Source organism: Pipistrellus kuhlii, unplaced genomic scaffold (assembly GCF_014108245.1).
Source record: "Pipistrellus kuhlii isolate mPipKuh1 unplaced genomic scaffold, mPipKuh1.p scaffold_m20_p_2, whole genome shotgun sequence".
Taxonomy (NCBI): domain Eukaryota; kingdom Metazoa; phylum Chordata; class Mammalia; order Chiroptera; family Vespertilionidae; genus Pipistrellus; species Pipistrellus kuhlii.
Window position 1 is genome coordinate 40001622 of NW_023425515.1, and position 13922 is coordinate 40015543.

Genomic DNA, 13922 nt, shown 5'->3' on the forward strand with positions numbered 1-13922 from the left:
AGAGCATATTTAAATTTGAGGTTTAAGATATATGGGTATAAGCATAAAATAACTATTAAGCATTACTTTCACTCAAACCCTGAAGCCCAAAGGAACCTTGTAAAAGTCTATTTTTATCATCAGGAAGCAACTTATCTGTGATGGTACAAAGCTAGATTCTATTCAGTAAAAGTTAAGTCAAGAAATAAAGGAACCTGTGTGTGTATCTTGAGCCCAAAGCCTTAACTTATTGAAATACTGTCTGGTTTAAGGGTCAGACTAATGGTATGGTGGTAAATGTTTAGCAACTTGGTTTAAAGGGAAAGGGTGGTCCAGCTGGTGTGGCTCAGTGATTGAGTGTGTTGGCCTATGAATCAAGAGGTCACCAGTTTGAATGCAGGAGGATATTTCTCTGTCATTAATGTTTCTATCTATCTATCCTTCTCCCTTTCTCTCTCTCAAATTAAAAAAAACAAACATTTTTTAAAGGGAAGAGATATGGTGAGAGAAAGCCCTCATTTGTTGTGTTTTCCAATATCCTTGGTGTAAAAATGGCCATTTTTAAGTTGCCAATGTAACATGGCTGAATGTGGAATTTAAAAGAGATGCATAGTAGAATACATAACATTTCTAACGAAGATATAAGAAATGTTACTAATCTCAAGAGCAGATATAACAATAAAATCACAAAGTAGGAAGTGACAAGGTTTGAAGGTGTATTCCATTTTTAATATAAATTTTTGTATATTTACATGACTTGATTTTTAATAATGGCTGTGCTTTTCAAACAGTTTTCAAAATTTGCTATATATTAATAATCAGTTATTGTAAACTGGAACAAATCAGCTCCCAGCTCACCCTGGGCGAAACAGATCTGAGTTTGAATCCTGTCCTGTTGTTCTTTCTATGCCCTGTCTGTGTGGTTTGGAGTAAGGTTTTAAACTGTTTTGAGTGTCAGTTTTTTTCAGCTGTTGAAGTAATGCAATAAAAACTTCATGAGGTCACCAGTTTGAATCCTCATCAGGGTTGTGGCTCAATTCCAGTAGCGGGCCATGCTTATTAGTGATACTTAAATGAGCTAATGCTTAGCCATAGCTATCCATATTAGTGCATTTAAATATTAATGCATCAACAATTCACCATTAGTACATTTAAAAGCCAAATTCATCCACTCAAACCTTTTGTAGGAATGCATTTGTAGTATCCTATTGTACATTGTCTCTGGTGTTAGGTACTGTGGGGTAAGGACACAGATTGCCTCAAACATTACTCTTGCCCTGCTTTCAAAGAGTTCATGGTCCCGCAGAATGGGATACAAAACCAGAACAAGTGTGATCAGCTCATAAAAAAATAACAACAGAGTTTAGGAAGGGCAGACCAGGGATGGATTCATGGGGGTGATTTGCATGGTGCATATATTTCAAAATAGACTTGAACATGCAGAGGTGTCCAGGAAAGGGTTTTCCAAGATGAGAGAGTACAGGGAAAATGCAAAGAAAAGGAACATGGAGGTATAAATGAATGAATTTGGTGAAACAAAATGTATAAAAAACAGGTGCTGAAGAATTATTGGAAAAGCAGGCAATGTCCAGGTCATGTTAGCCTTTAATGCTGAGGAATCTGGGTCATGTTCACCTAGGTAATGATGAGCCTGGGAAAGTGTTTTCCTCTGTTAGTGACACATATAAGATTTTTTGACTACTTAACATATTATTTAAAATATTTGTTCATTGAATAAATTTTATGCCAACTATTCTTTGCTTTAACAAGAATAATTAAAAGCTAATTAGATCAAAAAATCCATTTATAAACGAAGTAAATTTCCCTTGTTGGGGGCAGGGAGAGAAGGTGGCATTATAACTCCCAGGAGAAAACAGTCATTATTTAAAGCCTTTGATAAACATTAGGAATATAGTGGCTGTATTTCCTAAGTTTGAATTGTCTAACCTTTCCCTCTTGCATTATGCTTCACACACACAAAAAGTCATATGACCTATATCTTTATCTGCTCCAGTCTTAAGCTTCTATATATATAGGCTTTGGTTATGAATGTTTTTTCCTATGAAAAGGTCAAACCTTGCACATGTACCACCAATGCAAAACCCTGCTTATTAAAAAGCAGACAGGCAAGTTAGTAAAAGTCATTGAAATCTTACTGATGTGGGGGAAAACTTGTCAGTTTGCTGAAAAAGAAACAGCCTCCAAACTTTCTCAGAGAGAAGATGGGGAAACCTCTATCTTGTGATGACAGTAGCATTTTCCCTCTGTCTAAAGCGACCTGTAGCTGTCTGCAGCACCTCTGTCACAGAAGCGAGCTGGGACACTCCCACCCCCAGCTCTTTCGTGCATGTGCAGGCCTGCCCCAGGGGCACCTACTCACCTCTGTCAGACATCAAGCCCCGTTAACTCCTCCACTACACCTCAAACCCCCATGGAATATCTGGAGGTGGAGCTGGGGAAGGTTCCTCAACCAGATAGACAAAAACCCAATTTGGGGTTTCCGGTTGTAAGCAGAGCGCAACAGCCACCCTTGGCCAACATTGCAACACCAGAGAGAACTGGGGAGAGTTGAACTCTTACTTTTAAGCCAAAAGTTCACAGGTTCACATATCCTCTAATGTCAGCTGCTCCCTAGTGCTAACTTTCGAGTCTGAATGCTCAGTAGGCCTTGGGTGCAGGGACAATCTGTGAGGATTCCTAGTCGTTCATTTAAAAGAAGTAGAGGCTTCTTAAAAGTTATGAGAGTTGAGATTCATTTTGGGCACTTCACCTATTTCTTGACTGACAAACTGATTTCTGAAGCCCTGCTCTTGAACTTTGGCTGAAGAAGCCACAGAGAAAGTAGGTTCTTCTCTCCCACTCTTAGCACTGGGTTTCACCCACCTGACTAAACTGCCTTCCCTAACCTAGCTAAGTCTGTCTCTTCTGAAGTCCTAAGCCTCCTGGATCCAGTCATTTTGGACCCCCACACAGTTCCTTTGCTGATAACTGGGACACGTTTCAGGCTTGTGGGTTACCAACATGGTACCCTGAAATACAGACATTCTTAGATTGAGGTAAAACAGTGCTAAAGACTTCTAGTTAAATAGGCAAAGAAAGGAAAGAACAAACACTCATTCTAGCAATAGCAGCTATTTGAGGAGGGAAGGCTGGTTCAGGGGTGAGCATTCCCTATCACTGAGGCATCCACCAGAGGCAAGGCAACACTCCAACAATAAAATAGGGAGAGTCAGGCATGGGAAGGGGACACTACAATCCTGACATCTCTTCAACTCAATCATCTGGAACTACCTTCCCATTTTTTACCACTTTGAGAATCAATGGTATATTGAATCCCTAAAATTTGTTCACTTTTTTCCATGACAAGGAAAAATTAACTTTCATTTATTTTTACCAGGCCACAGATTATGGTAGTAATAAAGATAATCCAAGGTGAATGGCTTTTCTTCTTTTTCATTAGTTTAATTCTTTTAAAATTCCACTTTTGGTGCAGTACTCACCTGCTCTAAGCCCTTCATAGTTCTCTATCAACTGCAGGCTAAACCACCATCACTTTTGCCAGGAGCTCAAGATCCTTTATCACCAGGCTCTGACCCCTCGTCTTTCAGTCTAACCTTAACTTACACTTTATCCACTACCTAGTTGTCTGGACTGTTCATTGCAGGGCCTATGGAACCCTCCTCACCTTTTCCATATCCATATTTGTCTTTATTCCCTTCCAGCCATATCTGTGGTATCTATTTTCTTATTCCTTGGAGTATTCCGTCATTTGCTTGAGCCATGTGTCTCCATTATTATGTGCTCAGAATCCTGTCTGGCTCTCAGGCTATGTTTATTGGCTAAAGTTAGCTTGGATTAGGAAACTTATTTTCTTACAGGGAGGCATAATGTTATACTGGTTAAAGCACCAATTCTGCAGCCCACCTCCTTTGGTGTGAATCCTAGTTTTGTCACTTATTAGTGAGGTGGTTCTGATCAAGTTACTTAAACTCCCAGGGACTCAGTTACCTCATCTGTAGACTGGGAAAAATAATAGCCCCTCCCTCATGTCATGAGATTTAAATGAGTTGGTTTTTATAAAGTGCTTATTTCAGTGCCTGGCACTTAGGTGGTACCTATTCATTCTTTAAGGTGCCCTTTTGTTTCTCCCTCCTCCACAAATATTATCTCTATTTTCCATGTCTAAAGCACTTCAGAGTTTCTGAATACCTTTCATATGTATTTTCACATTGAATCACTGCAGTAATATGGGAAGTAGGTATTGCCATCTCCAGACACTTTTGGTGACACAGGTAAAAGCAGGGGAAGGGGAGACTGTGACAGAAACTCATAGATTCTAGATCTGTGTCTAGAGTGTGTTCAGCTACAACATGTGGCTCCCAGTCTGGACTCCTGGTTGGCTGTGACACTATCCAGCATGCTGCCAGATAAGTGTCATTCCTGCTCCGGAGGGAGAGTTCACAGAACTCCAGAGCCTGGCTGCTGTTCCTGCAGTGCCTAAGCATACCTATTAGTATTTTTGGACAAGGTTTCATCTCACGGCCATCTTGGGTGAAAGCGATTTGCAGTGCTGGCCTCTTATACTCCTCTGAGGCTTTGTGGTTTCATTTCACCTCTGCTGCAGATTGTTCTGTAACCTTTGCTCCATCACTATATGCAAAGTTTTCACACTACAGGACACCTGGTCATGTAAGAACAGAACAGCACACCCAACTTAGAAGGGATCTTGAAGATCATTAAGTCCAAGCCTCCAAAACCATTTTACAAATGAGAACAATGAGTTCAGGAAAGGAAATTACTTGTCCAAAGATCCCACTCATTTATATATTCCTCATGTAGGGTTATGGTTGGGTGCTGGAGAAATAAGGACAAGCCACATGCTTTTGGAATAAAATCTAGTAACCTATGTCCTCTCATCTTACTTTCTCAAATGTCTAGTCCAATGCCTAACAAACATAGTAGGTGCTCTATAAATGCTTCCTGGGTAAATGAATGAATGCATAAATGAATAGCACAGTCAGTCACTATCTGAGCTGGTTCTAGACCCTGGTTCCAGATTACCAAACTGGGACTTTTCACTGGTCATACTTTTTCCCTCCTCCATTCAGATTCATTTCCTATTAAGTTTTGAGAAATAACTCACAAATATGACAAAGGGTGTTGCAGATAGTCAATGCTCATCATGACTAGGTTCCCAGTCATCTCATAGAAGAGTTCACACTCTGTCTCTCTCCTGAAGTGATGGAAGCAGAGATCCAGCATAAGACCCACATGGACAGACCCAGGACCTGCTCTATGGGATGCCAATCACCTGTCCAAATGTTCTCATGCTCTTGCCATACAAACAGAAGCCAGTACATGATGCATACTGATTCATGATGGATATCTTAACATGTTTTGAATTTTTTCTGATTTCAATCATTTTACAGAATGCCCCAAAAGGAGTGTGGCTTGGAGATAATCAAGCTTAATAATTACTAATTGTATAGATATAAAAAAACAAGGGTCAGAGGGTGAAATTGAGAGGCTCAAAGTCACAGCATGCCAGCAGCTCAGATTACCCTAGAATCCAGACTTCCTGGGTTCTGGTTATCAGAGATTCTTTCCATGCTAGACTCAGCATTAAGCCAGCAGACTGTTGAGTGAAATTTCTCCAGAAGACAGGTTCTATATGATTTACCTGTATTTGTTGCACTGCTGACATAGTGTTTAACTTCACAGAAACTCCTATCCTACTCAGTGCTATGGGGTTGGTAACAGATCTTGAACCTCAGTGTTCCGGCAGCTAGATTATGCTTTCCTCTATGCTGTACAACTAATCAGATCACTTTTTGATAACCAAGTGAATGAATGATGATGGGCTGGATGAATGAATGAAAGACTGACAAACATGGGAACCAATGAATCACTGTTGGGAAATGGATTTTTTAAAAAAAGTAACTCTAGACTCTCAATCTGTTTAGATACATGGCAACCTGCTTCAGCTCTCTCACCTTTGATTTCCCTTCATTTGACACCTCTGAGGTGTGTGTAAGGGAAGAGGAAAATGAACCATTGTGTTGTTTAAGGGGGCAATTTCTCTAATGCTTATTATATCAAACATGGATGATTCAAAAATAAAAATAATTTTTAAAACACAGAGAAATTTAAGCCACCCAAAAAATCACCATCTGGAGATTACCAGTAGTTAATATTTTAGTGAAATTTCATTCTAATCAGGTCAGAAGTAGGTCAAGTAGATCAAGAATAAGCATACTTTTATGACATTTGATGTTGAGATTCCAAGCACTGCTTTCCATTGACTGTTTTGAAGACCCAACAAAGCCATTTCATCAGGCTTTGCCTATCTGAGATTTCCTGTCTCTAAGATGTCTATGGCTATAACATTGTTAAGAGTTGAGCAATTAAAATAGTTTGGGATAAAAAGCTTTTAATTTGCTAACCTGTGTAATACACACAGACATAAATGCACATGAGCACACACTATTATATGTGTTTTTCACACACCTTACACATCTCACATAAAACATATCACACGCATCACCCATCTTGCATGTTCCTTCTAACAACCCTGAAACAGAAGCAGGGCACAGGTCATCATTTTAAAAATTGAGGGCCATTGAGATTCTATGTACCTGTCTGAAATTTTTATCCATGTATAGTGGAGTGGAGACCTGAACCCATTTTTGATCTTTTATTTGAGACTATTCTTTACACCATACCACACTGCTTTCCTGACTTGAAACACTTTTGAAACTATTGATGATTTTAGTTCATTTCACAGAAGAAAATATATATGCATTAACATGCCCCATGTCCCTTAGCATGAAGGGTGACAGTGTATTCTGTGGCCTCTATAGATGGGCCAGCTGCCTGACGTGTCTGTAAATGAGGTTTAATTTGATTAACGTGGCCCACTGGTCAAGACAACCTCCCCTGCTCAATGAGGCGAGGACCACTGGACATGGCTGGCTGGAGGGCCAGAGAGAGGTTGTGATTCATTTCTGCCCCAGGCACCCACCTGGCAGGCCTGGTGCAAAGGCTCTTTGACCAGGGGAAAGTGAGAGGCTGCAGGCGCCCTGCCCATGAGCTGGGGCTCAGGAGTAATAGTGAGAAGAGGGGTGAGAGTAGCAGCTGCTGAGGTTGATATTTATATAATGACTCTGTTCTAGGCAGGAAGTGAAACAGATTCTGCTGAGGCACTTTCCTTCCCCCACTCCCCTACCCACTGGCAGCTCCAAAGAGGTGATATGTGGAGAACCTCAGCAAGTTATACCCACGTGTATGCAGACTTGCAACTAGGCTCCAGGCTCCTCAATGGGATGGCAGAGCCAAGGCTCCCTACTGGATCCCAGAGGTGCCCCTCTTTCCATGTTCTCAGCCTAGCACCCTTCTTTCTTATCACCTAATTGCTTTTGCTGATTGGGGAGAGCTCCACTGTCCCTCTGCAACTCTGTAGGAATGCTGTGAGGTACAGAAGATTATATCTATAAAACACAGAGACAATCATGCGTTGTTAAGGAATTAGCATTAAACTCTTTTATTACATTTCTATAACCATCTCCAAGTCAATCACCTATGGTTTCTGTGGATGGTTATTCCCTGACTTTGCTACCTGCCTCAAGTAAACTTTCTGCCTCACACTGCTCCATTCCTTTCAAGCATCAATACCTGTTCAGACTGTCTCAGGCTTCAGAGCAAATAGCCCCATCAGTTCCCATCTTCTTGCGAAAGCCTAGACTTAGGAATTCCATTCTTAAAACTATCTAAAACAAAAGGGAATTTTAATATAGATGGTGTATCATCTAGACAATTCTTCCTGTTCTGTTTCCAACCTTAGTATTGGGGACTATTTGAATCATGAAGTGTTTACAGCCTAAAAGGACCTTTAAAAGTATCTGCTCCCCTGCTTCTCAATGAGTAAAGGATCAATAGCAGCAACAACAGCTTTGAGAAACTTGGTAGAACTGCAAAATCTGAGGGCTCACAAAATCCAGACTTACATTTTATCATGATCTACATTTTAGCAGGATCACTAGATAATTAACATGCATGTTACACTTTGAGAAGCACCTTAGCCCAAGATGCTCATTATCAGGTGGAGGAAATAAAGACTCAAAGAAAGCTATACCTGCTCAAGGTCTCAAAGCCAGAGATTGTCATCAGGCTGGAACTTAGTATACTGCCTAATTGAAGTTCCTTTCTTCTGCACAAGGTCCTAATGAAGATATCGTTTCAATGCCAGCACTATGGAATAAGCAGGGCAATCCCTTTCCTCTTTTTATTTTTTCTCTAAATTGCATTTATGGGTATTTTTGCAATTCACTTGACTAATAGAAAATCAATACAAATGATTTTCCACTATCTCCTTTAGGCTCTTGTCTGACCTAAGTTGCCATTCTAGTTTCTGAGTTCCACAGAACCTAGTGTGCTTCATTAAGAATATCCAATTCACCTAGTGTTTATTTGGGGAAACTTTGGAGTGTTGGCAAGACAAGAGAGATGTATTATCAGATATTTCAGCTACTTCAGCTTTGCCCCTCAAGAACCTTGCCAGGAATAACTATGAATGACAGCATATTTTAGAATCACAAAATGACAAACCTAGTGGAGAAATTAGAGATCATCTCATTCAACCCCTGTAAGACTCTGATGGGAATGATGAGCCATATAAACAAATGACTTGCTCATGTTTATCCAGCCAATTATCAATAGTAGCATATTTGGGGCAAAGGATTATATCTCCTGCTGCTCAAGTCAGGGTTCCATGCAATATACTCCCACCCCTTCCTCAACTAAATGGAATGGAAACACTTAAATAAATCACCTGAACCAGATGGCATTTACCCCAGAATCCTGGAGTAAGTCATGTGGAGAACTGTGATGCTCTTGTTCAGATGGAACATCCTGCCTTTATAAATGACCATTGCACCAGAGGGAATGTCACAGTCAATGGGCTTTCCACCCATGTGAAGGGCTACCTGGGAAATATAAGCTACTAAATCTCACTGCCGTCTGCTGGTATGCTGAGGCATCGTCAGCATCTTCCATCTCTGAATTGTGTCTCTTCTGTCTTCATGGCCATGTTTGGAAGTCATAATAAGGAGTGGGATCATGGATATGTAACAAACATAACCTATTGAGGGGGGTGGAAACAGAAGGATTTTAACAAGTCAATGTTCTCTAACAGGCTAGGGCAAAGGTCTAAATAGGAGTCTATTGAAACATGATTCTTTCAAATCTTCTTTGATTCAAGATACCTGTGACTGGAGTTTTACATCAAAGAACAGCTTGGAACAGAATTGGTTGGCATGGCACTATGTCATCTTTCACAAGGATAATGGAAATAATATGGTAATATTGTTCCAACTCCCTCAAAAAGAGAATGTTAACAGAGATCTCCAGAAATCAGAAAGCACCCAGAATTTTAATAAAAGAATAGAAGAAATAGAAAATAGTGAAACATCTATTTTTCAAATGTCACTGAACATTTCTACTCATCATGGTGCTTCACTTTAAAATGATCACCATTAGTATTTCATCAGATGCTCAAGGTGTGCCTGGGGAGTAAGCAGAGACAGGTTTATCATTCTTGTTTGAGATGAGGTATCTATGCTTTTGGGAGCAGAATGTCTTTCCAGCATTTATATCACTTGAATCCTAGTTGAACTCTAATCCCAATGCTCTTTCCATAACTCAACATTGCTTATGGATACAAATATAGCACAAAAAACAACAACTTCTATCTTCACACCTCTTCAGAAGTTACAATGAATCTGGACAACTCCCTGTCATAGGGAGGAACACAACTAATTATTGAGAACCTGCTGTGTGTGACCAAGAGCTGTATTAGATGCTGTAGAATAGGAGTTGTATTAGATGCTGTGCATAGATGTTTCACAAATTATGATAATTATGTTTAATGTGGGTGTTACCTTTTTTTCTGTATACTAGGTAACTGAGCAAGGTTAAACAACTGGCTCAGGGTTACAAAGCTGCAATTTGATGGGGCTAGGATATGAATCTTGAGTCTACTTGGGTTCAAAGCTTGTGTTTCTAGATCAGTATTTCTATTATTTAATGTCATCACTGAGAAAATGGAATTCAAGATATTAAGAACCAAAATCATAAAATCAATAAATCACAGAGAAAGGATTCAAGCTGGAGTCCCTTGACTTTAAATGTCAGGAAAATGAGTGGAGACATGTAACCACTGAGTTTCCATTTGGGCAAATATAAAGCAATACTCTTGGATAAAATATACATCATCTCTATGTATAAACAACTAGAGGCCCAATGCATGAATTTGGGGCAGTCTTGCCCAGTCCCAATTGTGGCTGGGCTGATAAGGGCTTGCTGGGCTGGGGTGCGGGGAGACCACAGGAGGTTGGCTGACTGGCCAGGGAAGAGACTAGCAGGGGGGGTTGGGAGGTGAGGGGTTTCAAGAGGTTGGCTGGCTGTGGGAGGTTGACTATGGGAGCACATTGACCACCAGGGAACAGCTCCTGCATCAAGCATCTGCCTCCTGGTGGTCAGTGTGCATCATAGCAACTGGTCAACTGGTCATTCTGGTCATTTTGGTCATTCAGTTGTAAAGGTCACTTAGGCTTTTATATAGAGAGATAGAGTCTAATATATCACAACTCAGGCCATGCATTTAAGTTTATTTAGTTTCACTTCCATAAAGAGGCATTGAGCATAGACTCTATAACAGGTACCGTGCAGGCCACTTGCATGGAACTTCTCTTCTTTGAGTCTCTTAATGAGTTTTTAGAGTAATGTTTTCCTCATTTTACAAGGAAAAATGAGTGACTTGTCCAAGGTAACACAGCTAATAAGTGGCAGGGAAAAAACTGAAATTAGCTCTGACAAATCTGAACTCCAGTAGCTGCTTAAGGTTAGACACTCATTGGAACACGGTGTCATCAGATAAAAAGCATTATCTCATATTCAAATGAAAGCAGGCTTTGGGAGAACTGTGGCAGTTCTATTCATGGACCTTCAAGAAGAAATCAGAGGTGCTAGGGACATGGGAAGTGACAGAGAACTATTCAAATCACCAATATGATGGAGCTTGTTGGTATAAAGATAGATTTATCAAAATTAGATTTCCTCAATCAAAAGAGAGAAAGCTGAAAGGGGATATGACAATGTTTGTTAGAATGGAACTATGTGCTTAATCAGCAAGTCTCAGAAAAACAAAACTATCCCAACCTCCCCTTACCCAGAAGGTTGCAAATGAAAGGAGGTAGTACTTTACAGAGTAGATAGTAAACTTAATAAGCCCTAGCCATAGTAACTGCCTGAGAGTAAAAATGCAAAACAGGTTTAAAAATTGATTATTTAAATGCCATAAATACTCACAAATTCCAAGTGGGTTTATTAAGAATATGTGGGGCCTTAAAGGTCACCTGGCCAAAACTACTCCCTCATGGCATCTACTTGATCACCTCCATTGGCAAAAAACTCACTTTCCCAAGACAGATCATTCCAATTGCTGACACCTCTACATGTTAGAGGGTTTTTTTTATTAGGTTTAAAGAAAACTTATTTCCATTTAGTACATCAATTTTGGCTCTATATCTGTCTTTGAGATTCCACACAACAAATCTGAAGACTTCCTTTTTATATGCCATCAAATATTTAAATCCTATCATTCCTGTTTACTAATGTCAATGTCATGAACAGAATCATAGACAGAAATTGCTTAGGTAGACTTTCCAAATTCTAAAAGAAGAGTAAAATGTAGTATTTCCATCTTTAAGAAGGCTAACAAAATAAGTATTGGACTGGAAATCAGGAGACCTAGGTTCTATGAATTTTTATATGAAATCCTTTGTATCTGACACTAATCAATAAATGGATATTAGAGGGAAGGAACCTCACATTTCTGGACCACAGTTTCTGAGTTTGTTTATTTTTACACATTGCTTCAGCTTAAACTTCATAATAATTTTCCAATTACCTTTGGACATCTTTGTTTTCATATCCAGAAAGCAATTTATAGTTTGTTCCACACTAAATTCACCCTCCACTCCACATACACTTCTTTTTGTTTTATTTTATACACTTATACACTCCAAAATTATTACCACCATAGCATAAACTAATATCTGTATAATGTCACATAATTACCATTTCTTTTTTGTGATGAGAACATTTAAGATCTATGCTTTTAGCAATTTTCAAGTATATAATATAGTATTATTAACTATAATCACTATGCTGTACATTATATACTCAGAACTTGTTCATCTTATAACTAGAAACTTGTACTCTTTGACCAATCTCTCCTCTCTTACCCACACTCTGATCCCCGGTAACCACATTCTAGTCTGCTTTTATGAGTTTGGCTTTATAAAATTCTATATCTACGTGAGATTATACAGTTTTGTCTTTCTCCGTCTGACTTACTTCACTTAGTCTAATTCTCTCAAGATCCATCCATGTCATCACAAATGAAATGATTTCTTCTTTATTATGATTGAAAAAATAAACCAGTGTGTTTGTGTGAATGTGCATATACATTTACATCATTTTACCCATGCATTCATTGATGCTCACTTAGGATGCTTTTCATGTCTTGGCTATGGTGAATAATAAATCATATTTACCTTTACTGCAAGATAAAGAGGTAGAACAAAATACTGTTTATTCTTCCTTCTGTCCTTGATTTTCTGGCTTAGATTTGGTTAACCAGTGGTGGTTCTGAAATCTATATTCACTTTGGAAACTCCCTTCAATACACCATCTTTGCAAAGTCAATTTATTAGTCCCTTAAGATGGACCAGAACAACTGGGTGGAAATTTCATTGACCATGATTATTGGTCACTAACTACTCTACCCCCAAAGAAAGGTGAAGAAATAACAAAGTTGTTTGTGGCCAGGTTTTCTGCTGTCAAGGTTGGTGCTCTTCTCAGCAGAGAACAGCTGACTCTCAGCTTAATTACCTTGAAAATCTAAAATAAAATTGGGTTTAATCTCTTTGAAACATAAGTTAAAATTTGTTAAACAAATATAAACTTATTGCTCATCTGCCACTCAAAATCTTCATATATAATTGGTGACTAAATTTTCTGCCCACGAAACACCATTAAAGACATTTAAAAGGACTCCACTAAACTTAAAAACAAACAAAAACAGCTTGCAAATTCTGTGGGCATTGTGAATGTCTTTCTTATGGAAGAGATATCCCCCCTGCACTTCTTATGGTCCTGGGAGAATGAGGGCTTAAACCATGAGTGGAATAAAGGCAGCTGACTTGCAGAGAACAGCTTGGTGGGAAGCGAGTGCCAGTGTGTAGTGGGTGAGCCACGGGTTCTTTAGCCCTAGACATTTTTCTTGTCTGTTCCATTCTTGCAAAGAAACCAGAGGCAGCAGGCACTAGCCCTCAAGTCAGGAGATGTGAGTTGTAGTCAAGGTCCCAACAGTCACGGACTAGGGGACTGTGGATCAACACATTGGCCCTCTTTACTTCAGTTATCCCATGTGTGAAATAGAGGAGTTAGTCAAAATGGCACCAAGGCTCTTTTCCTCTCTGATAATCTCCTTACATTATTCCCTCTTTTCTTCCACCAAGCCCCAAACAGAGAGGGCTGTGGAGCCCAGACTGGTCCGGGGACTCCCCACCACTGCCTCTCGGAGCCTCTCCATGCAGCTGTGCAGCCACAGCTGCCTCGTCCTGCACTGTTGACCACTCCTATTTACCTATGCAGATGAGGATATGAATAAAAAAGTGAAAAGGTTCTCCTTCTTCACATTCTTTTCAGCCTTTCACTTTTCTAAGCCAAGAGCAGTTAATATACAGCCTTCTTTCCAAACCTTTCTGGCTTAGGGAGTCAATCCCACATTTCTTATACACAGCTATGACTAGATTTGGATAAGGATAAATTGCTTTTATTTTTCAGTAAGGTTTTCTGTTTTATGATTCTGTTTAGCCTTT